At 35.0% G+C, this 14,404-nt stretch overlaps 1 protein-coding gene across 8 annotated transcripts in view; it reads left to right on the forward strand.

The window, feature by feature from the left end:
- Positions 1-14,404, forward strand: part of LOC147340723 (uncharacterized) — a 467,968-nt gene that overhangs the window by 381,890 nt on the left and 71,674 nt on the right. The window contains exon 1 of one of the 8 annotated variants that reach the window (XM_086386247.1): positions 14,029-14,207. The exons of the other annotated variants lie outside the window; for them this stretch is intronic. The gene's annotated coding sequence lies outside the window, so the exon portion shown is untranslated. Of the gene's footprint in view, positions 1-14,028; positions 14,208-14,404 lie in introns of those variants that run through there. 8 annotated transcript variants of the gene reach the window in all.

The raw sequence follows: 14,404 nt of genomic DNA on the forward strand, positions 1-14,404 counted from the left end.
TATTTCCTTTCCCATGTTAGGCAAGTTTTCAACTATAATCTCCTCAAATATTTTCTCTATTTTCTCTTACCCTTTTTCTCTTATTCTTCCGGGACCCTTTTAATTCTAATGTTGATGCACTTAATGTTGTCCCAGATGTCTCTGAGGCTATTTTCATTTCTTTTCATTATTTTTTCTTTATTCTTCTTTGCTTCAGTTATTTCCACCATCTTATCTTACAGCTCTCATATCCTCAGTTATGTCTGCCTCAGTTATTCTGTGATTGGTTTCCTCTAGTGTATTTTTTTTATTTCAGTCATTGTGTTTTTCATTGCTGATTGTTTGTTGTTCTTTATTTCTCCTAAATCCTTGTTAAACATTTCTTGCATCTTCTCAGTCTATGCCTCCATTCTAATTATCTGTGCCTCCACTTTATTTCTTAGATCTTGAATCATCTTTACTATAATTACTCTGAATTCTTTTTCAGGTAGACTGCTTATTTTCTCTTCTTTTAATTGGTCTTTTGGGGTTTTACCAGGCTTCTTCATCTGCTACGTATTTCTCTATCTTTTCATTATGTTTAATTTACCATGTTTGAGATATTCTTTCTGCAGTCTGCAAGGTCTTAGTTCCTTTTTACTTCTGGAGTCTGCCCCCAGTGTGTATGTTTGATCCAGTGCCTTTTGAAGGTTGCCTGGTAGGGAGACTGGTGCCTGTGTTCTAGTGGGTGGAGCTGGATATTATCACTCTGAAGGGCCGTGCCGTGTTCAGTGGTGTGTTTTGGGGTGTCTATGAACTTGGTATGGCTTTTGGCAGCCTGTCTGCTAGTGGGTTGAGTGTGTTCTTCTTTTGCTAGTTTTTTGTTTTTTTTTGTTTGTTTGTTTGTTTTGTTTGTTTAAACCATGAGGTGTCCTGCACTAATGCTTGCTGGCCTTTGGGTGGGGCCAGGTCTTAGTGCTTAGATGGAGGTCTCTGGGAGAGCTCTTGCTGATTAATATTTCATGGGATTGGGCATTCTCTGATGGTCCAATGTCATGGATTTTGATCTGCCACCTCTGAGGTTCAAGCCAAGGCCCTGTCTACATCAACACGACTCCACAAGCCATACAGTACAGAAAAGAAACAGAAAGAAATGGGAAAAAATCAAACATACAAACAAAAAATATAATGTGCAGACAAAACCCCAAGACAAATGGTAGAAGCAACACTAAACAAGAATAAATGAAGAAACTCACTCACTGAAACTCAGAAATGGAAAAGAGATAAAAATAATTAAAAGAGGAACCAAAAAAGAAGAGAGCAATCAAACAAATTAACAAACCCATCAATGAAAACACACACTAAAACATAGTTTAGCAAAAAACAAAACCAAAAACATGGGAAAATGCAATATAATATATAGAGAGAGTAGGAGTAAGAATATTTTCCTGTGGCCTCAGTTGTCAGTGTCCTCAACCACAGTGAACTCCACCCAATCTGCCTATACAGAAAAACTGCCAATATGTCTAGGAAAGTCTCTGGATCTGCTGTGGGCATTGTGGAGTCAGCTGAGACTCATGTCTGGCCTTACTCCAGCTTGTATTTGCTTCCAAAGTCCACAATTATCCCGAAAATTCACAGCTTCAAGCCAATTGTAGGGATTTAATTTTCTGCTCCTGTGACTGCACAGGCAAATTCTGTTTCTCTTCTTTGGTCACATAGCCCCTGGTGCTCACCTTTGGTTTTGGCCCCTTCTGTGTTGGTAGGCTGCCTCCTGCATCTCTTCCCCACTCAGAAAAGATAGGGTGAAAGCAGTGGCTGATTAGGCCTCACTTGCTTACTCAAGCCAGAGAGAAGGAGGAATACAGCAGACACAATTGGAATGTGCAGGGAGTGCTTGCCACAGTAGAATCCTGCAGGAAGTTTCTACAGCTTGAGGTGGGTTGTGTTGTCTCTCAGGGAAATTGGCCCTGAGTCACAGGTTCTTTGGCAGTTCCAGACTGCAGAGGCTTGCTGGTTAGGTGTAGGCAGTGACCTGTGCCTGTTCACAGCTTGGTGGCAGCTGCAGCAGCCATCACACCCACCTCTGGGGTCAGGGACCATAGCCATGTCCTGCCCCTTACCTCTGGCATCTCACAGGTTTTGGCATTAGCTAAGCCATGTGCCCATCTCTGGGGTCCAAAACCACAGCTACAGCTAGTCCTGCCTCTGGCACCCATGCAGGCTTTGATGGTGGCTGGCTGGCGTGCCTACCTCTGGGGTCACAGACCACGGCCTCAGCTTGCCCCACCATGGCACTCACCAAGGTGGTGTCCTGCCATCTGTGATCACATGGAGTTAGAGTTTCCCCTGACAGTGATCTAGGGCTTCCCTGGTGGCTCAGATGGTAAAGTGTCTGCTTGCAGTGCAGGAGACCCGCGTTTGATCCCTGGATTGCAAAGATAAACCTGGAAAAGGAAATGGCAACCCACTCCAGTATTCTTATCTGGAAAATCCCATGGGCAGAGGAGCCCCCAATAGGCTACCTTCCATGGGGTCACACAGAGTCGGACACGACTGAAGCGACTTAGCAGCAGTAGCAGCATTGACTTATGATGTTAAGTATCTTTTCATATGCCTATTTGCCATCTGTAGATCTTCTTTGTTGAGGTGTCTGTTAAGATCTTTGACCTATTTTTCAGTTGGGTTGTTTGATTTCTTATTGTTGAGTTTTAAGTAGTCTATGTATATAATTGGAGAAGGAAATGACAACCAACACCAGTATTCTTGCCTGGGGAATCCCATGGACAGAGGAGCCTGGCAGGCTACAGTCCATGGGGTCCCAAGAGTCTGACATGACTTAGTGACGAAACCACCATGTATATATTGGATACCAGGTCTTTATCAGACATGTGTTTTGTAAAGAATGTCTCCCATCCCATAGCTTCTCTTCTCATTCTCTTGATAGTGTCTTGCACAGAGTTAACTTTTTTAATTTTAATGAAATCAAAATTCTCAATTTTTCCTTTAGCAAGTCTTTCTTTGATGTTGTCTCCAAATTGTCATAACAAAACCCAAGATCACCTAGGTCTTCTGTGTTGCCCTCTAGTAATTTTAGAGTTTTGTTTTATATTTAAGCCTCTAATCCATTTGATGTTAATTTTTGTGAAAGGTATAGGTCTCTGTCCAGATACATTTTTGCATGTAGATGTCCAGATTTTTTTCAACATCATTTATTAAAGACTATCGTTTCTCTTTTGTAAAAGATAAGTTGATTGCATTTGTGTGGATGTATTTCAGCCTTCTCTATTTTGTTCCATTGATCTATTTGCCTATTCTTTTGCCAGTACCACAACTATAATGATTACTATGGTTCTATAGTAAGTCTTGAAGTGCGCTGGTAGTGTCAATTCTCCAACTTTGTTCTTTCCCTTTAAATATTCTGTTGGCTATTCTTGGACATGTGCCTTTTCATATAAACCCCATAATATTTTTTGATATCCATAAAATAACTTGCTGTGGTTTTGATTGGGATTGCCTTGAACCTGTGTGTCACATTGGGAATAACTAACATCTTGACAATTTTGAATTCTCCTGATCCTGAGCATGGACTATCCTTTTATTTAGATCATTATTGATTTCTTTCATCTGAGTTTTATAGAATCCTAATATTGCTTTTATACATACTTTTTTAGATTTATACCTAAATATTTCAAGGTTTTTTTTTTTTTTTTTGCTAAACTAAATGGTATTGTGTTTTTAATTTTAAATTCTAATTGTACATTTCTGATATAGAAGAAAGCAAATGGCTTTTGTATATTAGCTTTACTGTATTAATAATCCCTCACAATAATTCCAGGTTTCTTTTGGTTATTTATTTGGGAATGTCCACATAGGCAATCATGCCATCTGTGAAAAAAGATAGTTTTACTTCTTTTTTTCACACTCTGTATACCTTTTATTTTCTTGTCTTAATGCATTAAGTAGGACTTACATTACAGTGTTCAACAGAAATGGTACAATGAGACATATTTGTGTTGTTTCTGATCTCAGCAAGAAAACATCTAATTTAACACCATTAATATGATGTTAGCTATAGATTTTATGCAGATATTCTTTATTAATTTGGGAAAATTCCCCTTTATTCCTAGTTCTCTGAGACTTTTTAACTAGAATGGGTGTTGGATGTTTGTCAATCACTTTTTGGCATCTATCAATATGAAGATGTGATTTTCTTTCTTTAATCTATTTATGGGATGGTTTACATTAATTTGTATTTCTATGTAGAAACCACCCTACATACCTGCAATAAATCCTTCTTGGTTGTTGTGTGTAAGTTTTTTTTTTTTTTTTTAATATATTATTGGTTTCAACTTGCTGATACTTTGTTGAGGATTTTTGTATTCATTGATTTTTAACTAGTAAACCTGAAATAAAATTCACTTTGTCTTGGTGGATAATTCTTATTATATGTTGCTGAAATTTATTTGTTAATAATTTTCTGTCTCTATTGATAAGGCAGATTGAACTTTAGTTTTCTTTTTGTGCAGATAGCTGGTTTTGCTGTTAAGGTAATGTTAAGTTCATAGACTTATTTGAAAAAAAAAACTATTGGAAGAAATATGTAGAACGGGTGTTAATTCATCTTTAAATGTTGATAGAATTCTCCTGTGTAAACTTTTAGACCTGGAATTTGGGGAGTATAAATTATGTATTAAATTTCCTTGATAAGCATAAGATTTTTCAATTATCAATTTTATTTTTGGTAAATTATGGTAATTTGTGTCTCTTCAGGAATTTACCCATTTGATCTGAATTATCAAATTTCTGTGGGTTTAGTAATTTGTAGTATTACCCTTTTTTGCCTACAAGTTCTGTAGTGCTATTTCTTGTTATTCTTGATATATTAATCTGTATTCTCTACCTTTTCTTTTTTCAGTCTTGCTAGAATTCTGCCAGTTTTATTGATTTTTTCCAAAAAAACTACTTTTATTTTATTTTCTCTATCATGGTTCTGTTTTCAGTTTCTTTGATTTCTATTTGGCATTTGTTATTTACTTTCTTCTACTTGCTTTGAATATATATTTTTAATTAATTAAGGCTAATCACTTTACAATATTGTGGTGGTTTTTTCCATACATCAGCATGAATCAGTCATGAGCATACATGTGTCCCACCATCCTGAAGCCCCTTCTACCTCCCTTCCCACCCCATCCCTCTGGGTTGTTCAGAGCACCAGCATTGAGTGCCCTGCTTCATGCATCAAACTTGCAATGGTCATCTATTTTACATATGATAATATACATGTTTCAATGCTATTCTCTCATATCATCCCACCCTTGTCTTCTCCCACAGAATCCAAAAGTCTGTTCTTTACATCTTTGTCTCTTTTGCTGTCTTGCATATAGGGTGGTCATAATCCATCTTTCTAAATTCCATATATATGCATTAATGTACTGTATTGGTGTTTCTCATTCTGCCTTACTTCACTCTGTATAATAGGCTCCAGTTTCATCCACCTCATTAGAACTGTCTCAAATACATTCTTTTTCTATAGCTGAGTAATATTCCATTGTGTATATTTACCACAACTTCCTTACCCATTTGTCTGCCAAAGGACATCTAGGTTGCTTCCATATCCTAGCTATTGTAAACAGTGCTGCGATGAACATTGGGGTACATGTGTCTATTTCAATTCTGGTTTCCTCACTGTGTGTGCCCAGCAGTGGGATTGCTGGGTCATATGGCAGTTCTGTTTCCTGTTTTTTAAAGAATCTCCACACTGTTCTCTATAGTGACTGGACTAGTTTGCATTCCCACCAACAGTTTTCTCCACGCCCTCTCCAGCAATTATTGTTTGTAGACTTTTTGATGGTAGCCATTCTGACCAGTGTGAGATGGTACCATTTCTGTGATAACGAGTGATGGTGAGCTCTTTTCATGTGTTTGCTAGCCATCTGATGTCTTCTTTGGAGAAATGTCTGTTTAGTTCTTTGGTTCATTTTTTGACTGGGTCATTATTTTTTCTCGTATTGAGCTACATGAGCTACTTGTATATTTTTGAGGTTAATTCTTTGTCAGTTGCTTTGTTTTCTATTATTTTCTCACATTCTGAAGGCTACCTTTTCACCTTGCTTATTGTTTCCTTCGTGTGCAAAAGCTTTTAAGTTTAATTAGGTCCCATTTGTTTATTTTTTATTTTTATTTCCATTACTCTGGGAAGTGGGTCATAGAGGATCTTGCTATGATTTATGTCAGAGAGTGTTCTGCCTATGTTTTCCCCTAAGAGTTTTATAGTTTCTGGTCTTATATTTAGATCTTTAATCCATTTTGAGTTTATTTTTGTGTATGGTGTTAGGAAGTGTTCTAGTTTCATTCTTTTACAAGTGGTTGACCAGTTTTCCCAGCATCACTTGTTAAAGAGATTATCTTTTAGCCATTGTATATTTTTGCCTCCTTTGTCAAAGATAAGTTGTCCATAGGTGTGTGGATTTATCTCTGGGGTCTCTATTTTGTTCCACTGATCTATATTTCTGTCTTTGTGCCAGTACCATACTGTCTTGATGACTGTAGCTTTGTAGTGTAGTCTGAAGTCAGGTACGTTGATTGCTCCAGTTCTTTTCTTCTTTCTCAAGATTGCTTTAGCTATTCAAGATTTTTTGTGTTTCTGTACAAATTGTGAAATTATTTGTTCTAGTAAAGTTGCAGAATATAAAATTAATACACATAAATCCCTTGCATTCCTGTGTTAGTATTGCATATTAACAATGAGAAAACAGAAAGAGAACTTAAAGAAACCATCCCATTCACCATTGCAGTGAAAAGATTAAAATACTTAGGAATGAATTTACCTAAAGAACAAAAGATATATATATATATATATATGTGTGTGTGTGTGTGTGTGTGTATATATATATATACATACATACATATATATATTAAAAAAATTGATGAAAGAAATCAAAGATGACACAAATAGATGGAGAGATATACCATGTTCTTGGATTTGAAGAAACAATATAGTGAAGATGAGTATACTACTCAAAGCAATCTATAGATTCAACACAATCCCTATCAAGCTTTGGATATATTTTGCCCTTCTTTATCTAGATCCTTGAGGTAAGAGTTTAGATTATTAATCTGACACTTCTTTTCTAACATAAACATTTAGTGGCATAAATTCCTTCTTCAATGCTGCTTTAGCTATGTCTCACATATATTTATATGTTGTATTTTAATTCAGTTAATTGTATTTTTATTTCCTTTGAGTCTTGTTCTTTAACTCAATGATCATTTATGAATGTGTTGCTTTTTTTTTCCAAATGTGTAGTGATTTTTGCTGTCTTTATGTTTTTGATTGCTAATTTGATTCCATTTGTCCAATTCGGAGTACAGAAATGTTTTTTTTCTCCCTTTCCCTCTGCATTTGCAATATAATTACCTTGAATATTTCCTCTATATACCATGAGAACCACTTAAGACAGTGATCTAATTTTTACTTCATTCATCAACATAATTTAGAAAAGTCAAGAAAATGAATACCCTTATATTTAATCCATAATTTTATATTCCAATTATTCTTTATTTCTAATGTTCCAACATTACTTCTTTTATCATTTATTTTCACCTTTTTAATTTGAAAGTCACATCTCGTGATTTTCATTTGCATTTCCCAGATGATTAGTGATGTTGAGCACCTTTTTATATACCTGTTGGCCATCTGTATGTCTTTGTAAAATTGTCTAATCAGTTATTCTGCCTATATTTAAACTGGATTCTTTGCCTTTTGCCTACTGAGTTGTATGAATGCATTATATGTTTTGAATATTAACTCCTTATTAGATACATTATTTGCAAATATTTTCTCTCTTTTCATAAGTTGCCTTTTGTTGATGGTTTCCATTTTTGTTCAGAAGATTTTTATTTTGATGAATTTAACTTAATTTTTGTCTTTGTTACCTTTGCTTTTGGTGTCTAATCCAAAAAATCTTTGCCAAGGCTAATGTCAAAGTGCTTGAACCTTGTGTTTTATATAGAAGTTTTATAGTTCAGGAATTAAATTTAAGTTTTTAATCCATTTTGAATTTATTTTTGTGCCTGGTGTAGGAAAGGGGTTTATTTTCATTCCTTTGCATGTGGAAGTCCACTTTTCTTAATATTATATATGTTTTATAAATTAAGGATTTCTTTTATTTTAATATGAACAGTATTTCCTTGAAATAACAATATATTTTCCCCCATTGGGCAAAAAAAAGAAAAGTATTATAATGACACATGAAAATTATTTCAAAGTACCTGCAAAAGAAACCAACACAACAACTGTAAAAATAAGAAGAAAAATTCCTAATACTATATATTAAAGGGACTATTCCTTCCCCATCATTTATTCTTGACTCCTTTGTCATAAATTAATTGACCATATGTACATGGGTTTATTTCTGGACTCTACTCTGTTCCATTCATTTGTGTGTTTTTACATCATACCATTTTGATTACTATAGTTTCGTGACTATAGTTTGATATCAGGAAGTGTGATGCTTCCACCTATGTTCTTATTTCTTAAGATTGCTTTGGCTATTTGCAATCTTCTATGGTTCCATGCAAGCTTTAGTATTTTTTTCCTATTTCTGTAAAAAATACCACTTGAATTTTGATAGGGATTGCATTATATCAATAGATTGCATTGATTACTATCGAAATTTAATGATATTAATTCTTCCAATCCATGAGCAAGGAATAACATTTCATTTATTTATGTCTTCTTCACTTTCTTTCATCAACATCTTACAGTTTACAATGCACAGATCATTCACCTCTTTGGTTAAACTTATTCTAAATTATTTTATTCTTTCTAATGCTTTTATTTACAGTTTCATATTAGGATTGTTTTCTTTATTTCTATTTCTAATAATTCATTTATATATATGTAGAAATGCACAGATTTTTGTATGGTAATTTTGTATTCCATAAGATTATTGGTATGGATTTGAGAGTTGGACTATAAAGAAAACTGAGCGCCAAAGAATCGATGTGGTAAAAGAATTGAAATGTGGTGTTGGAGAAGATTCTTGAGAGTCCCTTGGACTGCAAGGAAATCCAACCACTCAATCCTAAAGGAAATCAGTCCTGAATATTCATTGGAAGGACTGATGCTGAAACTCCAATACTTTGGCCACCTGATGCAAAGAACTGACTCATTTGAAAAGACCCTGATGCTGTGAAAGATTGAAAGTGGTAGGAGAAGGTGACGACAGAGGATGAAATGGTTGGATGGCATCACTGACTCAATGGACATGAGTTTTAGTAGGCTCCAGGAGTTGGTGATGGACAGGGAAGTCCATGTGTCTCAGATGAAGATATAAGATTTATATATATGTATAGTTTTACTGGAGTGAGGGTGATCATAGGATTTTTATTCTTCAATTTGTTAAAGTAGTGTATCACATTGCTTGATTTACAAATGTTGAGCTGTCTTTGTGACTCTGAAATTAATGTAATTTGATCATGATATATGATCATTTTTATATATTTTTCAATTCAGTTTGCTATATATATATAATATTCCACTATGTATATATGTATATATTATCAGATAAATAATATATGATTATATACATATATAATTATATACATGTATATACATGTTATGAATGTATATATTAATTATGTTGTTCTTTAGTCAGTAAGTTGTGTCTGACTCTTGCAACCCCATGAACTGTCACCTGCCAAGCTCCTCTGCCCATCAGATTTCCCAGACAAGAATGCTGGAATGGGTTGCCATTTCCTTCTTCAGGGGATCTTCCTAACACAGAGTCAAACCTGCACTGACCCATCAAGGAAGCCCACATATTAATTATGTATATATGTATATATTTACATATATGTAATTATATATGTATATAATCTCACAACTTTTTTGATTCATCTGTTACTTCTATATCTTGGCTATTTTAAATGTTGCTGCTATGAACACTGGGGTACATGTGTCTTTTTGAATTACTGTCTTTGTTTCCATTGATGTAAACTCAGAAACAGAATTGCCAGATCATATGATAGTTCTGCAGTTTCCCAGGTGGCATCCGTGGTAAAGAGCCCATCTGCCAATGCAGGTGACATAAGAGACTTGGGTTCAATCCCTGAGTTGGGAAGATCCCCTGGAGGAGAACATGGCAACCCATTGCAGTATTCTTGCCTGGAGAACCCCATGGGCCAAGGATCCTGGCAGGCTGTAGTCCATAGGGTCACAAAGAGTCAGAAACAACTGAAGCGACTTAGTACATGATAGTTCTGTTTTAGTTTTGGAATAGACTCCATTCTATTTTCCATTGTGACTGCACCAATTTACATTCTCACCAACAGTTTACTACTGTTTGAGTTTGTTCTCATCCTAACCATCTCGATTTTATTTTTGTATATGGTGTGGAAAATGTTCTAATTTCATTCTTTTGCACATAGCTGTCCACTATTCCCAGCAACACTTATTGAAAAGACTATCTTTTCCCATTGTATAACCTTCCTTCCTTTGTCATATTATTTGACCATAAGTTCATGGGTTTATTTCAAGGTGGTCTATTCTGTTCCATTGATCTGTGTGTAGATTTTTGTGTCAGTATGATATTATTTTGATTACTGTAGCTTTGTATTATAATCTGAAGTCAGACAGCATGATATCCCCCCAAATTTGTTCCTTTTTCTCAAGATTCCTTTGAATATTTGGGATCATTTGTGATCTATACAAATTTTAGGAACTCTTTGTTCTAGTTCTGTGGGAAAAAAATGTCGTGGGTTTTTGGTAGAGATAGCATTATTTGTGTAGATTACTTTGTGTACCATGGCCATTTTAACAACATTAATTCTTCTAATCCATGAATATATGATATCTTTCCATTTGCATGTATCATATTCAATTTCTTTCACAAATATTTTATAGCTTTCAGAGTATATGTCTTTCAATTCCTTGATTAAATTTATTCCTAGTTTATTTTTTATCATTTTTGATGCAGTTGTAAAAGGTATTATTTTCTTGTATTATCTTTCTGATAGTTCATTATTAGTGATAGAAAAGCAACAAATTTTGTATATTAATCATGTATCCTATAGCATTACTGGATTCATTTATTAGTTTCAATAGGGTTTTGGTGGAGATTTTAAAGTTTTCTGTATATAGTATCATGTTATCTGAAAATAATGACAGTTTTACTTATTCCTTTCCAATTTGGAATGTATTTTATTGCTTTTTCTTATCTGACTGCTGTAGCTGAGATTTCCAATAATATGTTAAATGAAAATACCAGCATCCTTATCTTTTACCTGATTTTATAGGAAGTGATGAAATCTTTTCACCATTGAGTATGATATTAGATGTAGGTGTTTCATAAATGGCCTTTTAGGCTGAGACATTAATGAGTGTTTTTATCATATTACCAATAACAACATCAATGAGAGTTTTTATTATATATCAGAGTTGAATTTTGTCAAAAGCTTTTTTGACATCTATTGAGGTGATCATAGGATTTTTATTCTTCAATTTGTTAAAGTAGTGTATCACATTGCTTGATTTACAAATGTTTAGCTGTCCTTGTGACTCTGAAATTAATGCAACTTGATTATATAATAATTTTTATATATTTTTGGATTCAGTTTGTTAATATTTTTAAGGTTCTTTCATTTGTATTCATCAAAGACATTGACCTGTAGTTTTCTTTCTTTCTTTTTTTTTTTCCTAGTGTCTTTTTCTTATTTTGATAGCAAGGTAACGGTGACTTCATAAGGTGAATTTCGGCGTGTTTCCACTGCTTCAATTTTTTGGAATGGCTTGAAGAAAGATATTAGTGTTTCCTTTTATGTTTGGTAGAGTTCCTCTCTGAAGCTGCTCAGTCCTTAACTTTTTTCTGATGGAATTATATATTATGAATCCAGTATGACTACTAGTGAACAGTCTGCTCTAATTGCCTGTTTCTTCTTGACTCTGTCTTGTCAGGTTGTATAATTCTAGAAATTTGTCCATTTCTTCTAGTTTGTCCAATGTGTTGGCATATAACCATTCATAGTACTCTCTTATGAGTTTTTATACCTCTGTGGTATTAGTATTTGATTATTCTTATGTATTTCTTATTTGGATTATTTTACTGCTCTCTCTTCTTCATGAGACTAGCTAAGGGTTTGGCACTTTTGTTATTTTCCAAAAAGATCGAATGGTTTCATTGTTCTTTGGTTCTATTATTTTTCTATTTTATTATTTCCTCTCTGATCTTTACTGTTTTCTTCTTTCTGCTAACTTTTTTTTTTTCTAATTCCTTTAGGTGGTATGTTAAGCTGTTTGAGATTTTTCTTCTTTCCTAACGTAGGCCTATATCACTAGAACTTCTTTTCTTGCATCACATAGATTTTGGAAAGTTATTTTTCCTTTTTCATTTGTCTCGAGGTATATTGTGAAATGATCTTTGATTTCATCATTAACAAACTGATATTTTAGTAGCATGTTTAGTCTCCATGTTTTGTTTTTTCCAGTTTCCTTCCTGTGATTGATTTCGAATTTCATACCATTGTAGTTGGAAAATCTAAACTTGATATAACGTCTGTCCTCTTGACCTTGTTGAGATTTCTTTTGTTACTAAACATGTCATCTATCCTGATGAACATTTTGTGTACACTTGAAAAGAGTTTATATTCTGCTATTTTGAGATGGAATATCCTGTAGATAATAAATATCTGATCCAACTGGTCGAATTTATCATTTAAGGCTCAGTTCAGCTCAATAGCTCAATCATGTCTGACTCTTTGCCAGCCCATGGACTGCAGCATGCCAGGCCTCCCTGTCCATCACCAACTCCAGGAGTTTACTCAAACTCACATCCATTGAGTCAGTGATGGCATCCAACCATCTCATCCTCTGTCATCCCCTTCTCCTAACACCTTCAAACTTTCCCAGCATCAGGGACTTTTCTAGTGAGTCAGTTCTTTGCATAAGGTTGCCAAAGTATTGGAGTTTCAGCTTCAGCCTCAGTCCGTTCACTGAATATTCAGAACTGATTTCCTTTAGGATGGACTGGTTGGATCTCCTTGCAGTCCAAGGGACTCTCAAGAGCCTTCTCCAACACCACAGTTAAAAAACATCAATTCTTTGGCACTCAGCTTTCTTTATAGTCCAGATCTCACATCCATACATGACTACTGGAAAAACGGTAGCTTTGACTATACGGACTTTGTTGGCAAAGTAATGTCTCTGCTTTGTAATATGCTATCTAGGTTGGTCATAACTTTTCTTCCAAGGAGCAAGTGTCTTTCAATTTCATGGCTGCAGTAACCATCTGCAGTGATTTTGGAGCTCCCAAAAATAAACTCTTTCACTGTTTCCATTGCTTCCCCATCTATTTTCCATGAAGTGATGGGACCAGATGCCATGACTTTAGTTTCCTGAATGTTGAGTTTTACCCCAAATTTTTCACTCTATCTCAGTTTCATCAAGAGGAACTTTAGTTCTTCTACAGTTTCTGCCATAAGGATGGTGTTATCTGCATAACTGAGTTTATTAATATTTCCTCCCAGCAATCCTGATTCCAGCTTGTGCTTCATCTAGCCCAGCATTTCTCATTATGTACTCTACGTATAAGTTAAATAAGCAATATGACAATATACAGCCTTGATGTACTCCTTTCCCAATTTGGAACCAGTCTGTTGTTCCATGTCCAGTTCTAACTGTTGCTTCCTGACCTGCATACAGATTTGTCAAGAGGCAGATCAAGTGGTCTGGTATTCCCATCTCTTTCAGAATTTTCCACAGTTTATTGTGATCCACAGAGTCAAAGGTTTTGCATAGTCAATAAATCAGAAGTAGATGTTTATCTGAAACTCTCTTGCATTTTTTTGATGATCCAACGGATGTTTGCAAGTTGTTCTCTGGTTCCTCTGCGTTTTCTAAATCTAGCATGAACCTCTGTAAGTTCATGGGTCACGTACTGTTGAGCCCTGGCTTGAAGAATTTTGAGCATTATTTTGATAGTGTGTGAGATGAGTGCAATTGTGCTGTAGTTTGGACTTTCTTTGGCATTGCCTTTCTTCAGGATTGAAATGAAAACTGATCTTTTCCAGTCCTGTGGCCACTGCTGAGTTTTCCAAATTTGTTGGGATATTGAACGCAACACCTTCACAGCATCATTTTTCAGGATTTGAAATAGCTCAACTGGAATTCCATCACCTCCACTAGCTTTGTTCATAGTGATGCTTCCTAAGGCCCACTTGACTTCACATTCCAGGATGTCTGGTTCCAGGTGAGTGATCACACCATTGTGATTATCTGGATCATGATGAGCTTTTCTGTATAGTTCTTCTGTGTATTCTTGCCACCTCTTCTTAATATCTTCTGCTTCTGTTAAGTCCATACTATTTCTGTCCTTTATTGTGCCCATCTTTGCATGAAATGTTTCCTTGGGATTTCTACTTTTCTTGAAGAGATCTCTAGTCTTTC

This window comes from Bos grunniens, chromosome X, assembly GCF_055505025.1.
Source record: "Bos grunniens cultivar Pamir isolate PY7600 chromosome X, Bosgru_T2T1.0, whole genome shotgun sequence".
In the NCBI taxonomy this organism is placed as follows: Eukaryota; Metazoa; Chordata; class Mammalia; order Artiodactyla; family Bovidae; genus Bos; species Bos grunniens.